The sequence below is a fragment of the Oncorhynchus mykiss genome, chromosome 25 (assembly GCF_057628025.1).
Source record: "Oncorhynchus mykiss isolate SJ-2025 chromosome 25, ASM5762802v1, whole genome shotgun sequence".
Lineage (NCBI taxonomy): Eukaryota > Metazoa > Chordata > Actinopteri > Salmoniformes > Salmonidae > Oncorhynchus > Oncorhynchus mykiss.
Window position 1 is genome coordinate 49,245,496 of NC_143046.1, and position 16,201 is coordinate 49,261,696.

Consider the following 16,201-nt stretch of genomic DNA (forward strand, 5'->3'; position numbering starts at 1 on the left):
AGGACTGTCTGGAGTGGTCCGAGTGGGGAGGGGAAAACTGAAAATTAACTGTTATTGGCAGAGATGTTTGGAAGTCTTTTTCTTATTGATCAATTAACTAATTAACTCCATCACACCAAAACAGTCTGAAACTTATTTTCAAACAGCTCTTACACTAAAAGGGCATTATCATAATTTTCACAATTTCACAGCATTATTCCAACATCGTAGTGTGTAAATATGTATAAAACAGGAAAATCACATAGTTGACTGCACTGGTCGTTTACATTTTTTTGTCTTTAAAATAAACATTTAACATCTAATAGTCAGATAATAGTGTGAGCTGATTCTGCTATTTTTGGAAATTTTCTGGTGTTTTGCGGTGGAAAGCTGAGCGGGTCGAGAATAACAAGTCAACCCTGTTACCCATAGATAGACAGGCTAGAAATTATTTTACAATTTTTTATTGTTGTTGTGTGTAGCTTGCATTCAATTGCCACACCATGTTGGTCACAACAAGCTTCCATTTCCCCTGTCACAAGATTTGTGGGTTACAGTCAACCTGTTACGGCCAACCCTGTTAAGGTCAACCCTGTTACTTTATTTGAAACTTAATAAGCACTTACTAAAGTATTTTTATTAATTTAAGGAGAAGTATACAGTGCCTTGCGAAAGTATTCGGCCCCCTTGAACTTTGCGACCTTTTGCCACATTTCAGGCTTCAAACATAAAGATATAAAACTGTATTTTTTTGTGAAGAATCAACAACAAGTGGGACACAATCATGAAGTGGAACGACATTTATTGGATATTTCAAACTTAAAAAAAAAAAAAAAAAATTGGGCGTGCAAAATTATTCAGCCCCCTTAAGTTAATACTTTGTAGCGCCACCTTTTGCTGCGATTACAGCTGTAAGTCGCTTGGGGTATGTCTCTATCAGTTTTGCACATCGAGAGACTGGATTTTTTTCCCATTCCTCCTTGCAAAACAGCTCGAGCTCAGTGAGGTTGGATGGAGAGCATTTGTGAACAGCAGTTTTCAGTTCTTTCCACAGATTCTCGATTGGATTCAGGTCTGGACTTTGACTTGGCCATTCTAACACCTGGATATGTTTATTTTTGAACCATTCCATTGTAGATTTTGCTTTATGTTTTGGATCATTGTCTTGTTGGAAGACAAATCTCCTTCCCAGTCTCAGGTCTTTTGCAGACACCATCAGGTTTTCTTCCAGAATGGTCCTGTAATTTGGCTCCATCCATCTTCCCATCAATTTGAACCATCTTCCCTGTCCCTGCTGAAGAAAAGCAGGCCCAAACCATGATGCTGCCACCACCATGTTTGACAGTGGGGATGGTGTGTTCAGGGTGATGAGCTGTGTTGCTTTTACGCCAAACATAACGTATTGCATTGTTGCCAAAAAGTTCAATTTTGGTTTCATCTGACCAGAGCACCTTCTTCCACATGTTTGTTGTGTCTCCCAGGTGGCTTGTGGCAAACTTTAACCAACACTTTTTATGGATATCTTTAAGAAATGGCTTTCTTCTTGCCACTTCCATAAAGGCCAGATTTGTGCAATATACGACTGATTGTTGTCCTATGGACAGAGTCTCCCACCTCAGCTGTAGATCTCTGCAGTTCATCCAGAGTGATCATGGGCCTCTTGGCTGCATCTCTGATCAGTCTTCTCCTTGTATGAGCTGAAAGTTTAGAGGGACGGCCAGGTCTTGGTAGATTTGCAGTGGTCTGATACTCCTTCCATTTCAATATTATCGCTTGCACAGTGCTCCTTGGGATGTTCAAAGCTTGGGAAATCTTTTTGTATCCAAATCCGGCTTTAAACTTCTTCACAACAGTATCTCGGACCTGCCTGGTGTGTTCCTTGTTCTTCATGATGCTCTCTGCGCTTTTAACGGACCTCTGAGACTATCACAGTGCAGGTGCATTTATACGGAGACTTGATTACACACAGGTGGATTGTATTTATCATCATTAGTCATTTAGGTCAACATTGGATCATTCAGAGATCCTCACTGAACTTCTGGAGAGAGTTTGCTGCACTGAAAGTAAAGGGGCTGAATAATTTTGCACGCCCAATTTTTCAGTTTTTGATTTGTTAAAAAAGTTTGAAATATCCAATAAATGTCCTTCCACTTCATGATTGTGTCCCACTTGTTGTTGATTCTTCACAAAAAAATACAGTTTTATATCTTTATGTTTGAAGCCTGAAATGTGGCAAAAGGTCGCAAAGTTCAAGGGGGCCGAATACTTTCGCAAGGCACTGTATGTGGGTATGTGTGTGTGTGTGTTTTTACGCTATGAAAGCTGTGGAGTTAAATGAGTGAAAAAGGAAAATGGTTGCAAATGCCAGAGTGTGTGTGTCTGTCTGCGAGGAGTTGTGACAGAGAGAGCTAACCATTTTGTGGAGGTATGGGACATACATTTTAAAATACATTATAAATATATTAATTTATTGTCCAATCATGATGGAACGGCCCCAAACCTATACCCTAGACACCCACCTGAGCAACCCATACACTAAGAAGAAGTCCTTATCTGTTTTATAGGCCTACTGAAAGTGGCATATATGCATCCAAGACAAAGATAAATGCAGTCAGAGACCCTCTAACGTAGCACCGCCCCTTCAATATTCTGAGCCTGCCTGGCAGGGTTTGTCTTGCAAAGAAAAAAATCTAATCTCAGAATTCTTCCAAAATGTTGCATTCCCACATCAAGTCTTTTCTTGAGTTGGGCTCGGTTGAAAGAAAAAATGTTGAATATCTGAGCTTGTGGTTGTTTGTGGGGGAAGGGAAGGGTGGGGAGTGTTTATGTGTGTGTGTGTGTGTCCCACATCTGCTGAATGGAGTAATGTTAAGGACAACACAGTACCAGTCAAGTTTGGACACACCTACTCATTCAAGGGTTATTTATTTATTTGATTATTTTCTACATTGTAGACTAATAGTCAAGACATTAAAACTATGAAATACAGAATCATGTTGTAATCAAAAACAAAGTGTTAAACAAATGAAATATATATTTTATATTCTTCAATGTAGCCTTGATGACAGCTTTGCACACTCTGGGCATTCTCTCAACCAGCTTCATAAGGAATGCTTTTTCAACAGTCTTGAAGGAGTTCCCACATATGCTGAGCACTTGTTGGCTGCTTTTCCTTCACTCTGTGGTCCAACTCATCCCAAACCATCTCAATTGGGTTGAGGTCGGGTGATTGTGGAGGCCAGGTCATCTAATGCAGCACTCCATCACTCTCCTTCTTGGTCAAATAGCCCTTACACAGCCTGGAGGTGTGTTGGGTCATTGTTCTGTTGATAAACAAATTATAGTGGCACTAAGTGCAAACCAGATGGGATGGCATATCGCTGCAGAATGCTGTTGTAGACATGCTCGTTAAGTGTACCTTGATTTTTTAATAAATCACAGACAATGTCACCAGCCCCACACCATCACACCTCCTCCTCCATCTTCACATTGGGAACCACACATGCAGCGATCAAACGTTTACCTACTCTGCTTCTCACAAAGACACGGTTGTTGGAACCAAAAATCTCACATTTGGACTCATCAGACCAAAGGACAGATTTCACCTGTCTAATGTCCTTTGCTCATGTTTCTCATCCCAAGCAAGTCTCCTCTTCTTATTGGTGTCCTTTAGTAGTGGTTTCTTTGCAGCAATTCAACTATAAAGGCTTGGTTCATGCAGTCTCCTCTGAACAGTTGATGTTGAGATGTGCCTGTTGCTTGAACTCTGTGAAGTATTGATTTGGGCTGCAATCTGAGGTGCAGTTGTTCTAATGAACTTATCCTCTGCAGCAGAGGCAACTCTGGGTCTTCCTTTCCTCTGGCAGTCCTCATGAGAGCCAGTTTCATCATGACGATTGATGGTTTTTGCGACTGCACTTGAAGAAACTTTCAAAGTTCTTGACATTTTCCGGATTGAATGTCTTAAGGCATTCAGTTGTACAACTGACTAGATATCCCCCTTACCCGAATGTAGAAAATAGTACAAATAATGAAAAACCCTTGAATGAGTAAGTGTGTCCAAACCATTGACTGGTAGTGTAGTGTAATATATATATATATATATATATATATATATATATATATATATATATATATATTTAACCTATAATTTAATTAGGGAAGTCAGTTAAGAACACATTTTTTATTTTACAATGACGGCCAGACCTTCCACTAACCTGAACAACGCTGTGCCAATTGTGCGCCAGCCTATGGGACTCCCGATCACGGCAGGTTGTGATGCAGTCCGGGATCGAACGATGGTCTGTAGCGATGCATCTAGCACTGGTTTGCAGTACCTTAGACCACATCGCCACCTGGGAGCCCAGACAATGACAAGCAAGGTTAGGGTCAGCTACATTCTTTACAGACTAAAAGAATGAAATTCCATTCAGGAATAGGACATTGCCTGCTGAAGTTCACATAATTACAAATCAATAATAAGAACGTAGTATGCTCATGAATTAAAACATAAACTGTCAAGAAGTCGGTGATGCTTTCAAATGGCTTTCCCTGGTCTTGAAAGTCTGTTGGATTCCAGTCTGTTGCATGCATGCAATAATTTAAATCTGATCACAGGCCGCTGACAGGCATAACAGCAAAAATTGCATTAAACTATCTTCTGAGGTGTGGGGGATGTGATGTGAGATATTGCCTGGAGAGCATAGAAGAGTAGAAATCTCGATGCCATCAGTTTTGTGTCGCCTGATCTAAATACCTGAAACCAGAACACCTCCAATGGAGGATTATAAAGCATAATGTATATCCATAAAGAGCCATATCCATATCACCCATAATCCCCTGCGAGACTAGCAATCTGACTCATGCTGGCAATTGACCTAAGCTGTGATGCTATCTGATGTGTATGCTTTCATGTAATGGACACAGATGCCCCATACTGGTTGCCTGGATTTGTGTGAGGAGGCAGGTGTCAAATATAGCAAATAGATTTTCTGGTTTTCTATCTACTGTTTGTGTCTGTATATGTATCTAGTATAACATAGGCTAACTAAAAACCTTGAAAACCCACAATGCCCCACCGCCCTGACACATTTCGTTATTCCCACCTCAGCCCAGACAAGCTGAGAAGTTGGCGGTGTGTCTCATCCTTTACCGTGTAGCCTCTGACTTATTCCCCTTTCCAAGCTGAGAAACGTTCCTCAGAATAGTGGAGAACTCGTGCCACCCAGAGGAATAGCTGTTCCCAGGCAGACAGAAAGCAGCACAGCCATGCTAAATTCACAGCCTCCTTTCTAATGGAGCCACACAGCATCATTGGGAAAAGGAAAGAAGAACACTGAAATCAATGAGGCAGGAGGACAGGCAATGGCCCGTAAAATAAGAGCAAAATAAAACACTGCTCAGAGATTCAACGAAAGCGACGAGCTGATGTGTTTATTTGTTTGTGTGTGCCCAATCGAACAAGAAAGGTGGGGTGGGTTGGCAGATGTATTTCTAGTCCTGAAAGCATGAAAAAGACAGGCAGTCATCCTGAAGACGAAGGGCAAAAGATCAAACATGCGTAAGTCTGTGATGTCTTGAGGTGTCTTTTCATGGGGAGGTTTTAAACAGTGGATGGAGATCCCTCCTTTTCTTTTATACACGTTGCATCTCTGTCGGGTCTGGGTTCATCAAAGCTCTTACAGGAAGCCATATGTAAGGTTTGATGACCAGCGACAGATTTAGACTTTTTATTTTACATAGGTTTGTATTTTTGGGGTATTTTACCCCCTTTTTCTCCCCAATTTCAAAACAAGCAATGTAGAAAATCATTGTACCATCCAAACCGTGGTGAAATATCTTTTAAATAACCAGAAATATTATAGTATTGTAAAAATCAGATAACATGCTATCTTCACCCCTTCCAGTCACCATGGGTGTCCCTCAAGGATCCACCCTAGGCACCACCATCTCCATTTAGACAAATAACGTTTCACGAAATGTTAACGAGTACTTCATACACCTCTTTGCCAATGACACCATTCTCTATACATCTGGGCCCTCAAACTCTGTGCTAACAAGCCTTTAATCAACCTTCACTCACATCAAGCATACCTTCCTCAACCTGCACCACCTCCTCGACACAAACAAAAAGCTATGCTGTTCTACAGGAAAAATCACATCGACGTTCCCCTTAACATCTACTTAATAGATGGGTCTACCCTGGAATTTGTCAGTGCATACAAATACCTGGGATTCTGGCTGGACATGCCACTATCATTCCACACACACACAAAAACAATCAATAATCTTCAAGGAAAGGTCAAGTCCAGAATAGGCTTTCTCTACCGAATCAAATCTTCATTTACACACTCTATTAAACACTTCCTGGTCTAAATGACACTACTCCACATCCTGGATTATGGGGATGCCATCTACAGGATGGCCCCAAAGTCCAAAAACGTCTGTAGTGTCCTAACGGTTTGACCTACTAACTATTATGACCCCTATATGGAAAGGGGAGACTCACGAACATGGTGTTCTATGTTTTGCACAAGTGTTAGGGGATGGTTCCATCGATGTGCCAACTTCTGTTTGTATCGTTCAAATAGTTTGGGCTACAAACTAATGTAAACCAACAAGTGTCACAGGACTCATCTGAAGGTAACCGGTACTGGTTTTTCAAAAATGAATGGAAGTATGAAAGTAGTTTAATTAACACAAAAAAGTTTAAAAAAAAATTTTAAAAATCCTGAGCTTTCTTATATCTCCTAGATATAGGACAGACACTTCAAATCTTGTTTCTTATGATATATTTTTTGACTGTCTTTTTTTGCCATTTATGAATGTGTTATTCAGTGTGTTTCTCTGGGCTTTAGTAGTAAATCCCAAATGTAATATTTTACGCCCCCCCCAAAAGTATATATATTTTTTTTGATACCTAAAGGGGTTCTACAATTCAAAATCAAATAGCTAAATTAGCCATAGTATGACAATCTTAAAACAATTACATATGTCAGCTTAGAGTGTATATTGTTTGTATGTACAGTACAAGTCAAAAGTTTGGACAGACGTACTCATTGAAGGGTTTTTCTTCATTGTTCCTATTTTCTACATTGTAGAATAATAGTGAAGACATCAACACTATGAAATAACACACATGGAATCATGTAGTAACCAAAAAAAGTGTAAAAGAAATCAAAATATATTTTATATTCTTCAAAGTAGCCACCTTTTACCTTGATGACAGCTTTGCACATTCTCTTCGATATAGGGGGCGCTTTGCACAACTTCTTCGATATAGGGGGCGCTCTTTTAATTTTTGGATGAAAAACATTCCCGTTTTAAACAAGATATTTTGTCACGAAAAGATGCTCGACTATGCATATAATTGACAGCTTTGGAAAGAAAACACTCTGACGTTCCCAAAACTGCAAAGATATTGTCTGTGAGTGCCACAGAACTGATGTTGCAGAAAAAAAACAGATAAAAATACAATCAGGAAGTGGCACATATTTTGAAACCGCCTCATGGCAATGACTCCTTATATGGCTGTGGAGGAGCTAGGAGTCAGCTTACCTTTTCCACTTTTTCCCCAAGGTGTCTGCAGCATTGGCTCTGATGAGAAACCGACTGCCAGGAATGATTTTTCATCGAATAGAATTGTGAAAAACACTTTGAGGATTGATTCTAAACAACGTTTGCATGTTTCTGTCGATATTATGGAGCTAATTTGGAAAAAAGTTTGGCGTTGTAAATTAATTTTCGTTTTTTTTTTCTTAGCCAAACGTGATGAACAAAACGGAGCTATTTCTCTTACACAAATAATATTTTTTGAAAAAATGAACATTTGCTATCTAACTGAGAGTCTCGTCGTTGAAAACATCCGAAGTTCTTCAAAGGTAAATTATTTTTTTGAATGCTTTTCTTGTTTTTGTGAAAATGTTGCCTGCTGAATGCTAGGCTTAATGCTATGCTAGGCTATCAATACTCTTACACAAATGCTTGTGTAGCTTTGGTTAAAGCATATTTTGAAAATCTGAGATGACAGTGTTGTTAACAAAAGGCTAAGCTTGTGTTTCAATATATTTATTTCATTTCATTTGCGGTTTTCATGAATAGGAAACGTTGCGTTATGGTAATGAGCTTGAGGCTATGATTATCCTCCCGGATACGGCATTGCTCGACGCCAGAGGTTAAACAGCTTCACCTGGAATGCTTTCCCAACAGTCTTGGAGGAGTTCCCACATATGCTGAGCACTTGTTGGCTGCTTTTCCTTCACTCTGTGGTCCAACTCATCCCAAACCATCTCAATTGGGTTGAGGTCGGGTGATTGTGGAGGCCAGTTCATCTGATGCAGCACTCCATCACTCTCCTGCTTTGTCAAATAGCCCTTACACAGCTTGGAGATGTGTTGGGTCATTGTCCTGTTGAAAAACAAATGATAGTCCCACTAAGCGCCAACTAGATGGGATGGCGTATTGCTGCAGAATACTGTGGTAGCCATGCTGGTTACGTGTATCTTGAATGAGATCATCCGTTCACCTACTCGAGTCTCAAAGACACGGCGGTAGGATCCAAAAATCTCAAATTTGGACAGATTTCCACCGGTCTAATGTCCATTTCTCGTGTTTCTTGGCCCAAACAATTCTCTTCTTTGTATTGGTGTCCTTTAGTAGTGGTTTCTTAGCAGCATTTTGACCATGAAGGCCTGATTCACACAGTCTCTTCTGAACAGTTGATGTTGAGATGTGTCTGTTACTTGAACTCTGTGAAGCATTTATTTGGGCTGCCATTTCTAGGCTGGTAACTCTAATGAACTTATCCTCTGCAGCAGAGGTAACTCTGGGTCTTCCTTCGCTGTGGCGGTCCTCATGAGAGACAATTTCACTGTAGCGTTTAATGGTTTTTGCAACTGCACTTGAAGAAATGTTTGAAGTTCTTGAAATTTCCGTATTGACTGACCTTCATGTCTTAAAGTGGACTGTCATTTCTCTTTTTTTTGCCATAATATGAACTTGGTATTTTACCTAATAGGGCTCTCTTCTGCATACCACCCCTACCTTGTCACTAACACAACTGATTGGCTCAAACGCATTAAGGAAATAAATAATTTCACAAATGAACTTTTGACAAGGCACACCTGTTAACTTAATATGGCTGCAGGGGCAGTATTGAGTAGCTTGGATGAAAAGGTGCCCATTGTAAATGGCCAGCTCCTCAGTCTCAGTTGCTAAGATATGCATATTATTATTAGTATTGGATAGAACACACTAAAGTTTCCAAAACTGTCAAAATATTGTCTGTGAGTTTAACAGAACTGATATTGCAGGCGAAACCCTGAGGAAAATCAAAACAGGAAGTTGCTTCTATTTTGAAAACTCCATGTTCCATTGCCTCCCTTTGCTGGATTTAAATGGATATGAACCAGATTCCTTTTCCTATCGCTTTCTCAAGGTGTCAACAGTCCTCAGAAATAGTTTCAGGCTTTTATTTTGAAAAATGAGCCAGAACGATAACATTGCATCAAGGGGTCACATGAGTTCTGTTTGCGCAACAGAATTTGGACAGCCATAGTTTTCCCCTCTCCTAGTGTGAAAGACATTTGCGGTTGATATATTAGCGATTATATATTTTAAAAACAACCTGAGGATTAATTATAAAAAAACGTTTGACATGTTTCTGTGGACATTATGAAAACTATTTGGAATTTTTGTCTGTGTTGTCGTGACCGCTCTTTCCTGTGGATTTCTGAACATCACGCGACAAACAAACATAGGTATTTTGGATATAAAAATCATCTTTATGGAACAAACTGAACATTTGTTGTGTAACTGGGAGTGTCGTGAGTGAAAACATCCGAAGATCATCAAAGGTAAACAATTAAAACTGAACACTGCAATAACCAAAAACAACAAAGATAGAGAGTGAACGAAACGTAACAGTTCTGTAAGGTGAATACACTTAAAACAGAAAACAACTACCCACCAGCACAGGTGGGAACAGGCTACCTAAGTATGGTTGTCAATCAGAGACAACGATAGACAGCTGCCTCTGATTGGGAACCATACCAGGCCAGACACAGAAATACAAAACATAGAACAAAAACATAGAATGCCCACCCCAACTCACGCCCTGACCAAACCAAAAATAGAGACATAAAAAAGGAACTAAGGTCAGGATGTGACAGTACCCCCCCCCCCTAAAGGTGCAGACTCCGGTCGCAAAACCTGAACCTATAGGGGAAGGTCTGGGTGGGCATTTCACTGTGGTGGCGGCTCTGGTGCGGGACGTAGACCCCACTCCACCTTAGTCTTGGCCCACTTATGTGGCGCCTCTGGAGTGGCGACCCTCGCCGCCGACCTCGGACTGGGGACCCTTACCGCAGGGCCCGAATAGGAGGGAGACTCTGGCGGCTGCGGACTGACGGGCGGTTCTGGCAGCTCTGGACAGGCGGGAGACTCTGGCAGCTCCGGACAGGCGGGAGAACCTGGAGGGAGGAGACGGAGAGACAGCCTGGTGCGTGGGGCTGCCACAGGACCTAGGAGGCCTGGTGCGTGGAGGAGGCACCGGATGGACCGGGCTGTAGGGGAGCACTGGAGCTCTGGTGCGCAGCCTTGGCACCACTCCTCCAGGCTGAATGACCACTTTAGCCCGGACCCTCCAGATTGCAGGCACAGGTTGAACAGAGCTGTGGTGGAGCACTGGAGATCTCGAGCATTAGGCTCAATGCCCACATTCGCCCGGCACAGCACAGCATAAAAATCATCTTTATGGAACAAACGGAACATTTGTTGTGTAACTGGGAGTGTCGTGAGTGAAAACATCCGAAGATCATCAAAGGTAAACAATTAAAATTTAACACTGCAATAACCAAAAAACAACAAAGAGAGCGAGTGAATGAAACAAAACAGTTCTGTAACGTGTAGACACACAAAACAGAAAACAACTACCCACCAACACAGATGGGAACAGGCAACCTAAGTATGGTTCTCAATCAGACACTACGATAGACAGCTGCCACTGATTGGGAACCATACCAGGCCAAACACAGAAATACAAAAGAACAAAAACATAGAATGCCCACCCCAACTCACGCCCTGACCAAACAAAAAAATAGAGACATAAAAAAGGAACTACGGTCAGGATGTGACACTGAGATTATTCTTTAGAGTCAAGTATATTTGTTCAGACCTCATGTGTTCCTTGATTAGCACCATTCATTCTCGCTGTTGATAATTCTAACTTTATATCATCCACTGGTGAATTGGGAGAAAGTGAGATGATTGCCTTCTAAGAGCTAATATGTTTTTTTTGCTGCAGTGCTGCCTACCAGCAGTAATCGTCTCTGATTGATTGGGTGTTAAGGAGCTGTCGTCACAAGGAACATAATTGATGTGAAGCATTGAATATTTACATTCATGCATTATGAAATTATCACATTACCACATCATATAATGGAACACACCTACCTTATTTAGGGAAAACAGTAAATAGTTGGGATTTGGGGCCATTTTCATAGTAAAAAACATTTTCTTGGTGTTAAATACAGTCTGGGAACAACCTTAAAATTTTTAAATTGATGGTTCGGATTAAGGGATGCCAAGGTCATATTTTTCCATATTCTGTTCTAGTTAATGTTTTTTTCAGATCCACTTTGATCTGTAGACCATACTTTATTAATGGCTAGCTCTGAAAATGAGCTTTCCAAAAGTTGTTTATATATTATATAGATTTTTATTTTTGGGAGCCCAGATAATTTATTTATAAATCTGATCATTGGATGGTTAGGTAGTTGGGTTTCCAAAGGGACTATAGGCCAGCATAGCTAGTGTAATCTTTTTAGAACTTTTAAGATGAATAATTTTTCAGGAGGCAAGCTGACTTGCTTTCAAGTAATTCTTACCACTCTCATTAAACAAGAATTACCATAATAGTATTATGCTATATCTTGCCTTCCACATTTGAAGTGAGACTCTACCACAAACCATTAAAAAATATACCATTATGTGTCTTAACCCTACCTCTCCTCTGCAGTAGATAAACAATACTACAAGTAGTGATGTGAGAATCAAATTATGTTTAATGCAAATCTCATATGCATATTCTATGAATATCTACTCTACAGAGCACCCACCATACTTGATGAATTACTTCGTAGATAATTGCTGACTTATATGCCAGTCAATGAGTCAGTCGCTAGTGCTCCTAATCTCCCTGTTAACCTTACCTACTGTGGAGAGTTACAGGGAGCCCAAAGGGCAGAGAGAAAGGGTTGACAGCCGTGATAAATTCAATTAACATAGAAAGGAACTAATGTACTTTAAAGCTTATTTCACATTTATAATTGGGAGATGTTGTGGGATTTCTTGATTTGGTTACAGGTATGGGAGTACAGCTCAAGGACAAAGGACATGGTGGCATTGATTGGGGATTAAATAGAAGACAGACACTCTGGCATTTGGTTCAGCCATGTTTACAGAGTACATGTGAGGGCGTCATAAAGTTGGCACCTGATTATACCGTACATGATCATTCATAAAAGCACTGCTCTTTGTTTGGAGTCAAAGACCATTATCCACCAGTGTTTTATCATATTTCACAAGTAAAATAGGTCTTAGAATTCTGACATTCCAACTGTCATTATGATGACCGCAATGCACTCATTATGCAATAAAGCATGAGAACCCAGGGATTATCGTAAAATAACTCCCAACTGAGGGCTGTTAGGCCAGAGGGAAAGCCAAGAGCCGGGGAACAGCCGTTAGTAGGGAGTTATCACATGATAATTCTCAGGTTCGAGGGCATTATTGCTTTTATTAAACAGTTGCCAACATATATAAAAGAAGATTCACTTTAATGAAAACGTGATTATTTTAACCTTTCTGCGCACGGAACCCGGTAGCGGGATGAAATTTGACAACATACCGTGATCGCTACATAAATAGTCATATTGAACATTCATGAAAATACAAGTGTCTCACATGTTTCGAAAGCCTAGAATCTTGCTAATCCAACTGCATTGTCAGATTTAAAAAAGGATTTACTGCGAAAGAATACGATGCGATTATCTGAGGATAGAGCCCCATAAAAAACAACTATTTCAACCAGCACAGGCATAACAAAATCACAAACTGCAATAAAATAAATTGTTTACCGTTGACGATTTTGTGAACCGCTTGTGTCGTGAATTCCGTCTCATTCCATTTTCAACGACACATTCGAGGTAAATACACACACAAAACGTGACTTTTCCAGTCATGTTTGGTTTCATTGCAATCAAAGCTACATCTAAGTCTAGATATACAGATGTACACACAATTTTAGAAGAAATTGATTGAGGACGATTAATTTAGCGATTCCCAAATGGAGGAATATTTTTTGAACGGATAGGACATCGTTTTGGACTGGTAAGTTCTTCTCATGCTAATGCCGTTGTTTGAAATTAATAATATAAAATATTATTTGTGAAATGAAATTTGAATGGAGGGCAGGCCCACAACAATGGCCAAAGTGAAATGGAGACAGTAGATACAGCTGGTCTGTTGTAATATAATAATGACAGTAGATCTAGCAGGTCTATAATAATATATTCAACCTTATGTTCCCTGTACTCTATATATATATATATGTTTATTATACCTGTTGATACAGGGCTCATGTGTGACACTATTCTAACTGAACATTTTCTTTCACAGTGACACTGACTCCGAATGGGAGCACCCAGTGCCAAGGTGTCCATCCCCTACTGAAGCTGGTTCATCCAGCTCCTGCCACAAGTGGTGTTCATCTGCCCAAATGTATTTCTGCATGCATGGATGTGCTATGGCACCTGGCATCAGCAGCATAATATTGTGTAGAGAGGACTGAGGGTCTTCCAAATATTGAAAGTGTTATTTTGTAAATGTATATTTTTTTTGGGGGGGGGGGGGGGGGGGTGTTAGAATACCATTTTGGTATTTTGTATATAGTTATTCCATTCAAAATGTTTCACTTCACCAATTTGGCCATTTGGGTACATTTGTGTGGGACACCTGGGTGACTTCATGGTAAATGTCATGTAGCACACTCATTTTGAAACTTTGCACAAGTACTGTTGCCCTCTTATGTTTTTCACTGAAATTGTCCCCATCATCTTATCTGAATGTTTGTTTTATCTTGTTCATTTTAAAGATGATGATAGAACAATAAAAATAAAAAACATGTTTTTTTTCATTGTATTATCTAAACCAGATCTATTGTGTTATATTCTCCTACATTCAATTCACATTTACACAAACTTCGGTGTTTTCTTTCAAATGGTACCAAGAATATGCATATCCTTGGTTCTGTGCCTGAGCTACAGGCAGTTAGATTTGGGTATGTCTTCAGGCGGAAATTTAAAATAGTAGGAGGGTAGCTCTAAGAGGTTTAATGAGTAAATTAGTTTTATTTAATCCTTTCACCAGATTATATAGTCCGGGTAAAAACAGGTTGTTAGTTCTGAGGTTGATAACCAAACAAGCTGGCTGTTTATTCTATTTTCATGTTTCGACTCAGTCATTCATTCAATTAATCCAATGTTGTTATGCAAAAAAAACATTTATGTAGCTAGCAGAGGTTCAATGCTGACGAGAGACAACTGAAAAAATTATGATTTAATTAAATTATAAATAGGCAACATCCAGCTGATTGTCAAGTCTATAAGATGGTTATCGAGGATAGCTAGGCTGACATTACTTCTCCTTTGCTAACTAACTAGCCAACACTCAATCACATCAAGCAGCTGAAATGACAGCAAACTACGTCCATTTTCATTTGTTTTACCTTTGCTTCTATTGCCAATTAGTTGTATATATTAATTCTAATGATCCTTATAAATGAATTCGCCCTGACCAGAGAAGCCGTCAGCCTCGGGATTGCAAAAAAACCTGTAACATCTTCAACAGGTCTACTAGGCACACAGTGAGGCTCATTAACTTTCACTGTACCAAACAAAATGCTAGGCAATAAGCATGGGGAAATAATGTTGAGATTTTCCTGGGGAGATTGAGTTTATGAATGCTGTGCTGCGGGACAGTGGACGCACATTGATACTTGGAATGTACAGTAATTATGACATTTTGCGTTATTGAATAACTAACTGTTATCAACCAATCAGCATCCAGGATCCAAAAGGTACTGTTTTATAATGACATCAAATACAATTTTATTTGTCACATGCTTCGCAAACATCCAAACGTACAATTTCATAATGACATCAAATAACATTTTATTTTTCACATGGTTCGTAAACAAACGTTGTGGACTAACAGTGAAATGCTTACTTACGGGCCCTTCCCAACAACGCAGAAAGAAAGAAATAGAAAAGTAAAACACGTAACAATAAAAATACAATGATTAACAATAACTTGGCTATATAAAAGAGGTAGCAATACAGAGTCTACACTACATGCTCGTCGAATTGTCATTCCAAAATAATTGGCATTAATGTGGAGTTAGTTCCCTCTTTGCTGGTATAAAAGCCTCCACTCTTCTGGGAGGGCTTTCCACTATATGTCGTAACATTGCTTCAAGAGCATTAGTGAGGTCAAGCACAGATGTTGGGCAATTAGGTCTGGCTCGCAGTCAGTGTTCCAATTCATCCAAAAGCTGTTGGATGGGGTTGAGGTCAGGGCTCTGTGCAAGCCAGTCAAGTTCTTCCAGACCGATCTCAACAAACTATCTGTATGGACCTCACTTTGTGCACAGGGGAGTTGTCAAGCTGAAACATGAAAGAGCTTCCCAAAACTGTTGCCACAAAGTTGGAAACACAGAATATCTCATTGTATGCTATAGCATTAAGTTTACCCTTCACTGGAACTAAGGGGCATCAACCAAACCCAGATGTGTCTGTCAGAATGCCAAATGGTGAAGCATCATTCCCAAGAACACGTTTCCACTGTTCCAGAGTCCAATGGCGGCGAGTATTAAACCACTCCAGCCGATGCTTGGCATTGCGCATGGTGATCATAGGCTTGGGTGCAGCTGCTCGACCATGGAAGCCCATTTCACGTTGAATATTTCTCATGCTGACGTCGCTTCCAGAGGCAGTTTGGAACTCGGTAGTGAGTGTTGCAAGCGATTTTTAAGCGCTACACGCTTCAGCACTCGGCAGTCCCATTCTGTGAGCTTGTGCAGCCTACCACTTTGCGGCCGAGCCGGTTACTCCTAAATGTTTCCACTTCACAATAACAGCACTTACAGTTGACCGGGGCAGCTCTA

General features: G+C 40.2%; 1 long non-coding RNA gene across 1 annotated transcript in view; it reads left to right on the plus strand.

Annotated features, from left to right (window-relative positions):
- The window catches only part of LOC149972024 (uncharacterized), a 161,681-nt gene that overhangs the window by 65,824 nt on the left and 79,656 nt on the right, over window positions 1–16,201 (plus strand). The window lies entirely within an intron of this gene.